This window comes from Dermacentor silvarum, chromosome 10 (genome assembly GCF_013339745.2).
Source record: "Dermacentor silvarum isolate Dsil-2018 chromosome 10, BIME_Dsil_1.4, whole genome shotgun sequence".
Classification (NCBI taxonomy): domain Eukaryota; kingdom Metazoa; phylum Arthropoda; class Arachnida; order Ixodida; family Ixodidae; genus Dermacentor; species Dermacentor silvarum.
This window is the reverse complement of record NC_051163.1, coordinates 86,132,571-86,147,336: the sequence shown is the minus strand read 5'-3', so window position 1 is coordinate 86,147,336 and position 14,766 is coordinate 86,132,571. Positions and strand designations below refer to the sequence as shown.

At 43.7% G+C, this 14,766-nt stretch overlaps 1 long non-coding RNA gene across 1 annotated transcript in view; it reads right to left on the bottom strand.

The window, feature by feature from the left end:
• LOC125940496 (uncharacterized) overlaps window positions 1-10,626 on the bottom strand; it is a 71,531-nt gene extending 60,905 nt beyond the window's left edge. Inside the window, exon 1 of the long non-coding RNA XR_007463696.1 lies at window positions 9,850-10,626. This is a non-coding gene — a long non-coding RNA (uncharacterized LOC125940496). The remainder of the gene's footprint in view (window positions 1-9,849) is intronic.
• Window positions 10,627-14,766: the final 4,140 nt, after the last annotated feature.

The following is a 14,766-nucleotide window of genomic DNA, read 5'->3' as shown; positions in this document are numbered from 1 at the left end:
GCCTTCGCGCGTTGGCACTGGTAAGTACCTTAGTCGAGTGTCCTACTTGCAAATGTCTCCCCATACATTCATTGCGAGATGCTTGAGCACACTCGCAAACTCTGTATTCAAAAGATGAAGGCATACTTCCCTTCTGCAGCGCGCTTTTAGCTTCGAGTTTCCTGCAGTCGTACAGTTGGTTCACGCTCTTGCGAGGATCTTAGATAAATCGGGACAGGTTTATTTTTCTTGTTTCACATACTAAGCTCATTCAGAAAATTGACAAATCATCCCCCATTCCTAGTTAATTGGGTTACAGCATAATTAACTATAACCGCGCGCCCTTTGCTGCTAATAGTTTTGCGTCTCGCCCATTACCCATTTCATCTAGCATCCCTCAAGGAAGAGTTCATCAACCCTTATTTTTTAATAATTACAACGTTTACGTAATTGACGCAAACCACAAACATATCCCGAAACTCTTATGGCTTATGGCTTCTTAGGATATGATCAATAATAATCGGGCCCCTTGGTTCCCATTCTAGCATTGACGAACTATAGCAAGTTGAAGTCATGATCTTTGCGGATGATTGTAGTTTGGATTCTTATAACTCATTCCCACCAATGATCAGCTACTTTAGGCACAGCCTTCCGTCTCGAACTCTATCGAGTTGATGAATATCAGACTCAAGGTGCAACGATAACCAGAGAGCTAAGTTTGAACTCGCATATGTCTAATATTTGTGACTCAGCGTGTCGCAAACTTTGTCTTCTAAGGCATAAACTAAAGCATGCTCATGCAAAGCTAAACCTTTAGCTTATTTGTCCATCATCAGATCTCAATTGGAATAGGCGTACATTATTAGGGAGCCTTACACAAAAACTAGCATTGACGAAATCGAGATTATATAGCGCAACGCTGTTCATCTTACCAAAATATGGACAAACAGGCTCTCCCACACCACTAATGAAAGGACAGGGCGTCCGAACGCTCCAGACAAGGCGTAAAATTTAGAATAATTCTAACTTCATACAACTAACTCCATATAGCTAGAACGGCATCAACTGAGAATGCTAAATATGTTCGAATCGGAGATAAGATATGCAAGAAATATCACCCATGTCTGTCTCATTTGCGTCATTTTATCTGTCCTTGTCCTCTCGCTCATCATAGCCGTGGCCACAGGCGCACGCACGGGTAAGTACACAGGGTCAAGTGTGCTACCTCCAAATTTTCCTTTATGTACTAACGGGAACCTATAGCGCGGCCCAAACTCCAACGCCGCATACTCCAACAAATGTAAAACGAATAACTTTTCTGAGGTAACCCCGTGGCCGAGTTTCTACTGACAGCTGGAAGTGTCATTTTGATTTATGGCCAAAGCTCATACAGGAGCTTGTATAAAAAAAATATTCGTCCAGCTAGACAAGTTATAACTGTCAAAACTTGCCTTTACAAAGAAGTCTAATCGATTATACAACAAGCACATAAACGTTACGGTACAGCACACAAGGTGTGCGAGAACATTGTGTGTGCTCCGCATTACTCTTATGGGCATTGGTGACGTCAAAATTAGTTTCGAGGCGTCATGAATAAAAACAGCTGCACAGAAAAAAGCATTGGGTCAATGTTGCAATGCTATATAGCAGATGAGGCAACGTTAACATGTGCGTTAGAACGCGAAGTACTGAATTTTTTTGATGAATGCCTTGCAGCATGCATTTGGTTCGTAAGGTTACGACTAAAGACAAAACTACAGCGATATCGTGTGTATGATACTGACACACAGTCACGTGAAGTTTGAGCTCTTTCTCAGTGCCCGTGTTGGCAACGGTCTATACCCTGCACGGCTGCACTGGCATGCGAAATACTGGTTTAATAAATACCAGTAATAGGAACAGTGTTAAGCTATTAAACTTTCCCTGTTAGCTATTCAAGTAGGCACCGCTCTGCTGTCATCGGGGCCCCTTGCTTTGCCCATGTTGCACGTTTCATCCAACAAGTTTTAGCCCAAAACCAACGAAACATTGATCGTGTTAACCCGCCGTGGTTGCTCAGTGGCTATAGAGTTGGGCTGCTGAGCACGAGGTCGCGAGATCGAATCCCCGCCATGGCGGCCGCATTTCGATGGGGGCGAAATGCGAAAACACCCGTGTACTTAGATTTAGGTGCACGTTAAAGAACCACAGGTGGTACAAATTTCCGGAGTCCACCACTACGGCGTGCCTTATAATCGGATCGTGGTTTTGGCACGTAAAAGCCCATAATTTTTTTTGATCGTGTGTTTGCGTACGCCAGTCGTCTGCCCAGGCAGAATGTCTCTCTCGTAGCAAAATAAAGCCCTACTGGGTGGGCTACATTTTTTTCAGTGTCTTTAGCGTCCAACAACTATTGCAAGATTATCGCTTGGCTCAAGATACGCCTGCATGTACTTGAAATTCCCAGAATGTTGTCACCGATTCAATATCGAGACAGCATCATCTATTAGGACTGCTCGCGTGAACCGAATACTGGCGCTAATTCTCCACTACACGCGAGGGCTCAGCCATTGAGTTAGAATGCACTGAGCATTCTGATTAACCGACGTCTTGACCCGCACATTCGACTCCGTTGACGGACGTCATTGCGCGTAGCCATGCTTGTGCTTTAGCGTCACGTCTTTTCCACTAGTATGTCTTGTAACGAGTTCCTTTCCTTCTTTCTTGCATTCATCGTAGCGGTACCAACCTCTGGCGCCACAGGTAAGCATTTCCATCTCCTGAATATATATATACATAATTTTCAAGTCACGTGTCACTATGAGCGACGTCACAGCACGGACATACATGTATACGTATAGGCTCACTTCCGCTTATGCGTCACCTCTCAGTTTGGGAGCGTGGCGCTCGCGAAGAGAACGGCAAACCGCACTTGGTTTGAAATTTAAGCTGTTTCTGCGGTGCGTAGAGATGTAATACATATCAGACACGACCGCTAGAGCTCGTTTTATGCACTACGTGTCCCCCCCTCACGATGGCCAGACCTCCATGGTGAGAGGCGCTGCTGTTCCCCTCTCATGGAGGCTACTACACTACCAAAGTTCATCAAGACGGCATAGAAATGACTCCGAATTTTTCGTACTGTAGTAGCCTCCATGAGAGGGGCACAGCAGCAGCGCTATAAATATAGAGAGAGAGAGACTGCATAGAAACGGCGATGACCTTTTGGTAGTGTAGTAGCCTCCACGAGAGGGGCACAGCAGCAGCGCCTCTCACCATGCATATATATAGAGACGGCACAGAAATGAAGATGAACCTTTGGTAGTGTAGCTGTGCTGTGCCTCCATGAGAGGGACACAGCAGCAGCAGCGCCTGGCCATGCAGATCTGGCCATCGTGAGCAGGGAAGCTCAGTGCATACAACGCACGCTAACGGTCGTGCCTGATAAGTATTACATCGCTACGCGCCGCAGAAACAGCTTAAATTTCAAACCAAGTGCGGTTTGCCGTTCTCTTCGCGAGCGCCGCGCTCCCAAACAGACAGGTGACGTATATGCGGAAGTGCGCCTATACGTTCATGTCCGTGCTGTGACGTCGCTCATAGTGACACGTGACATCAAACAGTATTCAAGGCAACGTCTGTTCTTTGTGTAATCTGTTGCTGCAATATACGATTATGTTTAGATAAATAATAAACTAAACCAACCGAATGTCGGCAGGTTTTTGATTTACTTCGTACCGTAGCTAGAGATGCTAATTTCCGTTTCGTGTGCTTGTTCCCACGTCGTTAAATCATGCGCGCAGACAACGAATCTGTCGTGTTCTGCCGTGTTCCAGCGTACAATCAAGCTTTTGATCCGCTTGTGTCTGTTCGTGTAGCACGGACTTATCAGGTGTTCTCGTGCACAGCGCGGTAAATCGTGCGCTGCGCCAAACGAGACAAACGCAACAGCACGCCCACGATGCCGTCAGCTGAAGTACGCCGCGCAGCAACAAACGGAAGAAAGCAAAAAAAAAAAAAGTGGGGCCTGTAACGTAACTAATTTGACCTGAAGCAGCATGGTGTTGGCGCGGACAGCAAACATGACCACACCACACTCGATGGCCGCGGACACTCGCTCTCAAAACGCTGGCCTGAGGAAGCGGGGCTGCAGCAGTGAGCCTAGTGACCTTCGTGCTGTCGATCGATTTAAGGCAAACTGAGCGGCTAGATCACAGCGCGCACAAAGCTGCCAGCCGTCAACGCGCCTAGACTGTGCCCCTGACGAGGATCGCTCTCAATATACGGGCGCGCTACCGCGCGTAGCGGCGACATATGCAGCTGTATACAACAGGGGTAGAACAGCAACCTTCCCTCCCTCCGTTGGGTACCTCGCGCACTACGGAGGACGATGCGCTTCCTCCAAGCTTTCCTCCCTTTCGCACGGGACGCCTTTCTGGCTAAACTGCGACTTTTCTTTCAAACATTAACACTTCTATTCCGAAAACCTTCGAGCATTTGGTACAATTACGTAACTGCAGAAATGTGGTCTGCCGAATCGTACATCATTAAAAGACAAAACAAAGTAATTCATTCACTAATAACTTCAAAATTACCATATAGTACACCGAATGCATGGGAATCCCTGAATGCGCTGCCAGAACCACGAACAGGGGCTGCCAGTGCAGTTACTGCCTGGCTGTGACGTAGTCTGGGGCAATCTATGGTGTCATACCATACGGAACAACAAAGCGGTCCGTATACTAAAGCGACTGCGCATACAATAGGAAGGCTGCGCAAAGCTCCAATTGGCGTCATCTTCAGGGAATAATGAAGTGCACGGCACTCAAAGGTTCTCGTCGAGCCGCCCGTCTATGCCAGAGGTAGTTTCGATGGCGAAGCACGCTTCGCGGTGCCGCCTGGTGTAATCAACTAAATTGAACGAATAATTTGGCGGCAAGTGTTTTAAAAACAATTCTAAAACTATAACTGGTATTTATGTATTTGGCGACGTAATTCGGGAAAACCTTGCCGGCTTCTTTTTTTAAATGTGTTCCAAATAATAAAAACACGATGTACGTCTGGCACTGTTTTGACGAACACCAATTGTTTTTACGTCTAGTGATCGAGTATAATCAACTTGTTAGGCATAAAAGTTCTTAAAATTGAAGAGAATGACCTGTGCCGGGGACTTGTTAACAGATGACATCGAACGAGAACGCAGTCACTCTCTTAGATATGCAGATATCTTGCACAGTTCCTTCTATCATAAGTGATTGTTCCATTCTCATCTGATTATAGCGATCTCTGAAAGGGCTAGAACGGTATCAAGATGTGCAATAGTGCTAAGCATGTTCAACTCGTAAATTAAGATGTGCGAGAATGGCCATTGATATTTTGTTTAATTCGTTTCACTTTTTTTGTCGTTGTCTTCGCACTCATCATAGCCGTTGGAGCTGCCGGTACGTACCTTAGTCGAGTGTCCTACCGGCAAATCTCTCTTGGTAAATTTGTTGTAAGATGCTTGAGTCCACTGTCGCAATTTTATAACTCCGTATTTAAGACAAATGCTTACTTTTCCTATGCTGCACTGTTTAGGAATAGGTTTTCAGAAGTTAAACATTTGGTAACGGTTGTTCAGTCGCTACAAGTATCCTAGGTAACAGAGTTTCTCACTATAACACCTAGAGGGTAAACTGGCGCCACCGTCTATGTGAGTTTCTTAAAGGGCTGCCGTGCCCTCATGGGAATGACGGGATATGTGTCTGCGAGGCTTGTGTTGGCTGGTGTTGTACGAGGCTTCGTCTAAAACGTGGATATGGCTACACAAATAACGCGTTCTTAAAATAAAATCTACATAAACGGCTTTCATTCACCCATATTACATCTCTCAATAAAGGTTACTCACCTACAATGCAGGATAAAGCGAAGAAAAGCAAGAACAGACGACAAATTGTTTCAAAGCGGGCAAGAATCTTGTCGTCTGCCCTCCAACTTTAGCGGCCAGCTGATACTTTTTATGTTTCATAGAATTGTGCATCCAATAGTATGTCCTCAAAATTAAACAAAACATGTTTTTGTGTAATAATAAAGCTAAAGCAGTCTTTTACGTCTTGTTTTAGCAGGAAATGAATCATTGTGACTACATTGTGACAGACGGAACGGTGCTAGCCAGGCGCGTCTTCAACGCTTTCTGGCTCTCCAAGAACGATGCCAATCCGAATCCACAATATACCGGCATTCCCTTGCATACCACAGCGCAGCAGCGCCACATTTCCCTCAAGGTTTTATAGTGCGAAACTCTATGCTAGGTAAAGCAGGACAGATTGATTTATATTCCTAGACTTTACTGAAGCTTTCGACCTTGATTCACATATTAAGCTAATTCAGAAGACTGTAAGCCTTCCCCATTCCCAGTTCATTGGGTTATCGCATACTTAATTAACAGAGCGCAGTTTCTTGTTATTGATAGTTTTGAGTCTAACCCATTGGATTAATCTCAGTCCCTCAGGGAAGCGTTCTCTGGGCCTTACATTACTTTTACAATTTAATAACAGCATTGTTTAGGTAGATTATGAACCACTTAATGTTCAAGTCAGGCTGTTTGCGGATGATTATAATGTTCCCTGAAGTCACTACCGCCAATGATCAGTGCAGCTTTCCGTGTCTTGAACTCAGTCAGGTTGACGAATACAATTATCAAGGTCTAACTATAACCAGAAAACTAAGTTCAAACACGCTTACGTCTAACAATTCGGACCCAGCGTTTTGTAAGCTTTGTCGTATAATGCATAAACTAAAGCGATGCACCATCATCACCACTCCATACATCTGACTTCATAAAGCTAGAACGGCATCAAGAAGCACGAAATGCTAAATATGTACGACTCGGAAAATAAGATATGAGAAAAATGCCAGCTTTTTTATTCCTGATTTTTTTGTCGTTGTCGTCGTACTTATCGTAGCCGTTGGAGCTGCGGCGCGCACAGGTAAGTACCCTGGCACGAAGGGTGCTCACATGCATCCGTCAAAACATCCAAAGCAGACAAAGAAGGTTTTGCCAAAGTGCTTATTACTTATTAGTAATATACCACTTAGTCGTGTATTTGAGAGTCGCGTATCTTACGTCCACTTTATCCGGTTTGGATGTACTATTATATGCAACTAAGAGAATTACAACATGAAATTTTATTACTCAGAGTGGCCAACATGATTGTTTCGTTGTCTTGAAATTAGCAATTTTCGAGATTTTATTTTAAAAATCCGCTTGGAACATTAAAGTTACTTTCTTCTTTTAATTGCAACGAGCCAGTCTTTATTGGGCTAGTTCTTTAAGATTGGCGCAGTAGTGCAATAAACAGCACAAGGATTAGACGTTTGTCGTGATATTATGCGGCTTCACAAACTTGCACGATGCACGACAATGTCATGGACATCCTAAAACAAATGCTTGAGTTGTACGTCGAAGCCTGCCGTGGTGAGCTTTGTTTACGGGGTGCAGCGTGAGACCATGATTGCGACCTGCGTTGACAAGCGGCGACTTTTCTCAAGAGCTGTTGCACAAACATCCGTTTTCCGTGTCCCCATGCCTTCAAAACCGCAGTACTATATCGCTGCAAGGAACAGGAAGAGGAATATTTTTGAAAAAAATAAGAATATTCCAGCTGGTGCGGAAGGAAGCGCCGCGTACGCTTCGCCCCGCGGTCTGAATCGCATGGCAGTGCTCTCACTGCTGCCTGTCGCGGGGCTGTTCCTCAGTGCCCTATTGGCGCATTACTACGGCCGCCCTGTGACTATTGGCCTATAGCTCACTTTAGTAAAGAAGGGTGCTTATCACTGCGCTTCCTGGTGTACATCATTACACGTGGTTAATTAGACAGGCTAAAGTAAGTGAAATTGAGTGTTCCGAATTTCGATAAGGACTTAGCACCTCCGGAAGAAGCCTGCTGTAGGCTGCTAACACTCGGACGCGCCCGCCTACGGATACAGGAATGAAACTTTCACCTCACGGCTTATCAGTGTCGTGTATACCCTGGTGGAACCACGAAGAGGGGTTACCAGTGCAGTCTTTTTCTTTCTTAAATATGCAGATATCTTGCACAGTTCCTTCTATCATAAGTGATTGCCGTATCAAACCATTGTGATGTGGTTATAGCGATCTCTGAGAGTGCTACAACGGTATGAAAAAGCGCGAATTCCTATAAATGCTACAAATGCGAGAATTAGCACCGATATTCCTTTTAATTCGTTTCATTATTTTTTCGTTGTCTTCGCCCTCATTATAGCCGTGCAGACGGGTGTGGCTACGGGTAAGTACGTTAGTCGAGTGTCCTACTTGCAAATTTCTCGTTACATATTTATTGTAAGATGGTTTTGCACACGGCGGAAAACTTATAAACTTCTCCCTTGGCAGCACTTTTTTAACAAAGTGCTTTCCGCAGTCACACAGTTTGTGTGACGGTTGTTCACTCTTTCGACTAACCTCGTTAACGCAGGACAGGTTGATTCGTATTCATTTATTTTAGTGAAGCTTTATACCTTGTTTCGACATTAAGCTCATTCAGAAGAATGTACGAGACTTCCTCCATTCCAATTTAATAGGTATACAGGATATTTCACTAACCGCGCGCAGTTTGTTTTTATTGACAGTGTTTCGTCTAACCCATTACCGGTTTCATAGGGCGTCCCTCAAGAACGCGTTCTCGTAGCGTTGTATTTTACCTTTTCACTAATGATATTGTTTGCGTAGATGAACCACTTTAAGTTCAAGTCAGGGTGTTTATGGATGACTGTGTTCTTTTCGGTGAAGTCACTTCCACCAATGATCAGTTCCGTCTCTTGAACTCAATCATGTTGGCTAATACAAGCAACAAATTGTAACACTAATCGGAAGCCTATTCGTATGTGTCAAAAATTTGTGACTCAGCGTTTCGGAAATATTGTATTCTAAAGCATAAGCAAACATTGACGCACTAGAGAGGACACAGCGAAAGCAGTTGTCCAAATATCGACCTATCGGCTCTCTCACGCCACTAATAAAGAAACGGCGTCCCAACGTTCCAGACATACTGTAAAATTTAGATTAAGACGCTTCTTCCAGCTTAAAACAACTTTCTCTTAACCCAGAAGTATAGCTCCATATAGCTAGAACGGTATCAAGAAGCAGAAAATGCCATTAGATGCTTTACTCGGTAATTAGGATATGCGAGAAATATCACTGAAATTTCTTATTGGTTTCATTTTTTTTTTTGTCGTTGTCGTCTCAATCATTATAGCCGCAGTGACGCGCGCGCAGACCGGTAAGTACCCTGGCAGGAGTGTCCCGCCTCCAAATTTGTTTTTCTATTAAGGAAGCTTTCGATCGGCCCAAACGCTAGTCCACCTATTCAAATACATGTTAACGCGCAAATGCTTTCCGAGACAGCCCATGGACCAATTTTAAATTTGTGGATTTTATAAGCTTTTTAGTCTTCTTCTCAGATTCATGAAAAGATGCCAAACCGTCAATATGATTTGAGCGAAAATGCTAAATTCTCGAGACTGCTATAAGCGTAATTTATATTTATGGCCTGACGTTTTTGAAAAATTGCCAAACGTTCGTAAGTATGAAAAAAAAAAGCACGAAGTTTACAAATCCAGAGCTCTGCACCTGGAACACATGTCGCAGTTCCGTGAATTGCTTCCGTGAGAACATCCAAAGCAGACAGATGTGATATACGAATTTGTATCTGATGTGAATTCGTTGCAACGTTTAAGATTTTCCCGAAGTGCTACTCACCTTTAGTAGTGCATTTGAGAGCCATGCATCTTGCATTTTATCGGCTTAGATGTAAGGCGAGATGGAACTGAGAATTGCGATATGGTTTTCCATCGGTAAATTAGAGTTAATTTGTTACTCTGGTTTGCTGAAACCTTGCGACTTTCAGCAATGTTAATTATGCAATTCACGGCCTAAATTTAAAAAATCGCTACCAACAGCATCTAGATATCATGTTTTCCTTTTAGATGCAGTAAACCTCATGAAATTTGGTGCGGTCGTTGCCAAGAAAAGCAATTTATCCGTTCAACACAGATGTATGACGTAACATTGTTGCTAAGAATATCTTAAGTTCACCTAAATGTTCTGTTCAACATAACAGAAGAGAGAAATAAGAGAAGTTTTCTAGGGTCTTGAACACACTGCTGCCACAAAGCGGATAAAAGGGTCTATAGTGTGAAACGCAGCGCGCCAGTCGTCAGCGATAAGATAACGAACAGCTATCATGGTGTTTTTTTTTTTTTTGGCTTCGCAAATACACTTGCACCCTTTAAACTATTTACGCAGAAATGTCCTTGCGAGCTTTGCGAATTCGCGGCGAAGTTAATTAATGGCGTAAATGTGAAATATGCTTTTTTTGCGTAGTCAATAATGCTTATGAAATTTCACCTGGTAATATCGCTTGCGAGAATAAGTTTCTTCTATAGGTATATCTTTTTGACACATAACGCAATGGCTTTTTGCTATAAAGAAGTGGTAACTAATTTACGTTGAGCTGATACCTCATTGTCAGCTCAGCGTCGTCATATCAATTTTGTTTCTTGGCTTCAACTTGCCCTAATGCGATTGATGGACATTTTTGGATGCAATTAAGAGCTAACAAAACACCAACATTGGTGGTACGAAGGTAAAAAAATCGCCAATGGACGAAATCTCCACTGCCAGCATCGATTTCAGTGCATGAGCGTTGTCATAACTCAATATCCTTAGAAAGCGTCATAGCAAAGGTGAAGCCGCTGCCGCAACGTCCGTTTACACCGCAGTTATAGTGCATTTTTTTAGATTTTCAAGCAATATTTCGAATACGTGCAACATTATTCCATTTTCATCACAAAATATGTAATATCTATGCCGCAAATATATTTCCGGTACATGTTTATTCAAAAAATTTAAGGCAGTCATCATCAAATTTTGTAATGTTTATTTTTTTAATATTAAACTGACGATGTAGACGGAAAGCACTGTTTGTACACTGCATGCATCTACGTCAGGTAAACATGATTGTTGGATTTTTCAGAAAGCTTCAAGTAACAATTCAGAGTTCCACGCGTAGTGCATCGTGGTTGTGGAAACGTTGCTGTGCTTTTCTACTGACATTACTAAAGGAAGAGTGCCAGCGCAGACAGTCACTTAAGTATGGTCATACAGCTCACGATCTGTGTAACAGTAACATAACAGTGTTTCAACGCGATTGGCAAGAATGTCGGATAGATGTCTTCAATCACGCACTGCGGAAGGGTTGATCGATAAATTTGACATGTAGAACAACACAATCTTGGCATCGTCAATAGATTTACGCGGCAATTCTTGCTACGCGCACTATTTGTCACTAGAGCTCACGTGTGGGTCAGTCTGCGGGGACAACGACGCAGCTGTCATGTTGTTTTTGGATTGCAATTAAAATTGGCCATTTGCAAGGTGCATCTTAGTTCACTGGGACACCCCAGATGAGTTTATTTAGAAAACCAGTCTTTGCCTTTGTCGTCGATTGTGATTCGTTAGGCGCACTGCGCAGGTACGTTCTTGCGGTCATTTTTGGCGTTGTGAATTGAATTGCGCGGCAAAAATCTGCGCTTCGTCGCCGCTTCTCGTGTTGTTCAGCAACAGCAGCGCGCCAGTCATCGGCGTTGATATCGAGGCAGCTGTTACGAATCAAATCGCCCACTTCCAATTCGCTTAGGAATTTGGACCTTGCTTGCTTGTGAATTACACCAATTGTAACTTAAACAGCCGATATTTGCTAATAAGATAATACGACGTCTCAGGGCTGCGGTGGCACCATGCTGAACATACCTGATTAGAAATTTCACCTGATATTGACACGTGTACTTGTTTATCTTTCAACGGCGACCGCTTTTCACCGGCTAACAAATGTTAAACGTTATCGCTCGACGCAGGACGCGCCTGCATGTATCGGGAAGTTTCTGGAACGTTATCGATGCTTCAATCCGTTGTCTGTTGTCGCCGACGCTTACGTAATCTGATTGTTTGAGCGACGCGAATTGTCTAGTGCTTTCTGAAAGACACGTGGGCACCAGGGATTACTGTGGAACGTTCGATGACTCGTGTAGAAAAGCCGACGCGTTTCGCCGCTGATCAAATTTAGACGATCGCCGGCTGTGTTCGCCGCTATCATTGTGCTTTGAGTGCAGCTTGCTTTTGTGGGCACAGGTTCGCCCAATAAAAAATCAGTTTCGTCATACGCAGGTTTACCACTGTTTTCTTCAACGTCACTACTACGTGCAATATGCAAATGCCATCGTAATCTCCCTCCTTATGCTCTTATTTCTCTCCATTTTTTCTCGCATCCATTAAAGCCGCCGCGCCAGCTCCACCTGCAGGTACGTACCTTGGTCAGTAAAACTGCGGTATCATCTATCCTACCTCAACATGATCTGCATTGGTGTAATAGCTTTCAGCACAGCAACGGGGCACTTTCCATTGCTTGAGAACAGTTGCACACCACTGCCACTTATGTGTCATCAGATTGCCTCATGCGGCAGGCGTACTGTACAAGTCATGTTTTTACGGCGATTTTGTTATTATGAATCAACTTAGGCGACATTCACCGTACGCCTGAAATAGTGGAGCTTCAACACTGCTTTCGCATATGAATTTTTACTGACGTCATGTTTATAACGGGTTGGTGACAGCTAATGGGCCGTTTATTGGGGATTCGCTGTCTTAATTACACACTGTCAGCGTCGTCATATTGATGGTGCTCATCGAGTATATCTGACGCTGACTCCGTGCCAATATAACTATGTGCAAATATTTGCTTCTTTGCCGCTAGAAGCTTGCACCTCAGGTACAATGTGTCTAAAACAGTGCGAATGTTGTTTAAACAATGCCAGACCAAGCCCGTCATAGTAATTGGGTGTGCGCTACTGATAGTATTCCTTTAAATAAAAAATGTCATTAATACAGGAGGAAAAAAATGTTGCATTTATTTATTTCTGGTAGACGGCGTGGGCAATTACGATAAATAATTCGAATATATTCACTGCAAAAGTACACTGCTTAGAAGGGTTGTTTAATGCATATCGTTAATGGAAAACATTTGCCACAGTCACAGCAGCATAACTGTTATATAAATATGAAAATATTGCTCGAACATAACAGTTTTTGTGATATGACATCTGCGTTTTCGAACGATGTCTTCAAACCAGCAGCACTGGAAAAAATTCTGCTGAAATGTTTTTGCCTTTTTGTTTCTGTTTTCTTGCATTCATTACAGGCGCTCCAGAGCCAGCGCGTGAGTACCTTGTCAAACAAACCATGACATTGAAAATCCAATCTCCCGAACATTGAAGGACAGAAATTATAAATCAGCATAGCACGCCAACCTGAAATAGCGCTAAAAACCTAGTTAGCCTGAATACTGTAAACTGGGTGATGCATAACTTTTTACCACCTATACTCCCTTCAGACACAAATTACGATCGACTGTCTATACACGTGTGATGGTGATTGAGACTCCACTGAAAGAAAATCAAGCTGGTAGAATGACTCTTCGTGCATTTTGTGATGTCATCATAACTAGTCATGCTTCATAAGGAACACTGAACCACCCGCTCAAGTAACAGCAGAAGTTATTTATTGGTCATGAGCATTTCAGGAAGAAAATATTTAGAGCTTTCTACCGACATGCTCACGTCAAACGGTCACGTAAAACACGTAGTGCTTCACCAAAGTGGTACTTGTAACGATACAAATTAGGCGAAGTAAAAGGAAGTAATCTGTTAAGCAGAATGTTCAATTACACTAGCTTAACGTTCGTGCTCTATTCCTGCTATTGCTGCACAGAAGTGGCAAAAATTGTTAGGGTCCACTAAGTGGATGCCGTGTGTGAAGGGGATATTTAGAGCAGCCTAAAAACCAGCAATACAAAAAACTTACTGAAACGTGTTTGCCTTTCTTATGTATTTTTGGCTTCATTACAGGGCCGAAGAAGCCGCGCGTGTGTACTTTGGTCAAACAAACCATTGCATTGAAAGCCACTCTCCCGAACACTGAGGATAGAAGAATACATAACTCAGGCATAACGCGCAAACAGCGCCCTAGAATAAGAGCTAAAGCCCCGTTAGCCTGAAACTATAAACTGAGCGACACATATCTTAGGCCTAACATAATAGCCCATTTTTGACTAGTCCTTTTTAAAGAGCCTTCACCAGCTTCGGAGTTACAAAAAAAGCAATAAAAGAAACTCGGTCGGGAGATAACGCAGTGCGAACCGCGTCAAATATGAAATGGCTGCGGTGTTGCGACAATGCTCCAAACTGGTCTTCTCTAGGGAGCCGCAGTTCCAGCAAGAGTGAGTCACACGCACAAATGCCTCAACACGCGATGCACCACTTGCAGCCTCACCGATTCGTATTAATCCACTGCGGGTGCGCAATGCCAGCTCTGGAAATGCACCGCGAAGCAACATAACAGAAGAGAGAAATAAAAAATATTACTACGAAAAATATAAGGGGCAATTATGGTTTGGTGCTATGCTGAGCGTTATTCCTCGTATTCTGATATGGTAGCGCTGTGTATGTCTGGTTATTTGTGGCCCCTGACTCAGAAGCGAGCTCATCTTTTCTGGGCGAGCACTTTGCTGACTGATGTGGCATGGTAACCAAAGGACCAGTGGTGCACCAACGCCGAGCGGGGGCGGGGGTGGGGGGGGGGGGGGGGTGGCAACCCGGTTCCAACAGAGCGCAACGTGGAGCACGACTGAATGACGAAGAATTTTGCGTGGCAAGCATGAACGCTAGCGGACATGGCGACACAGAGCTCTTTGCGGC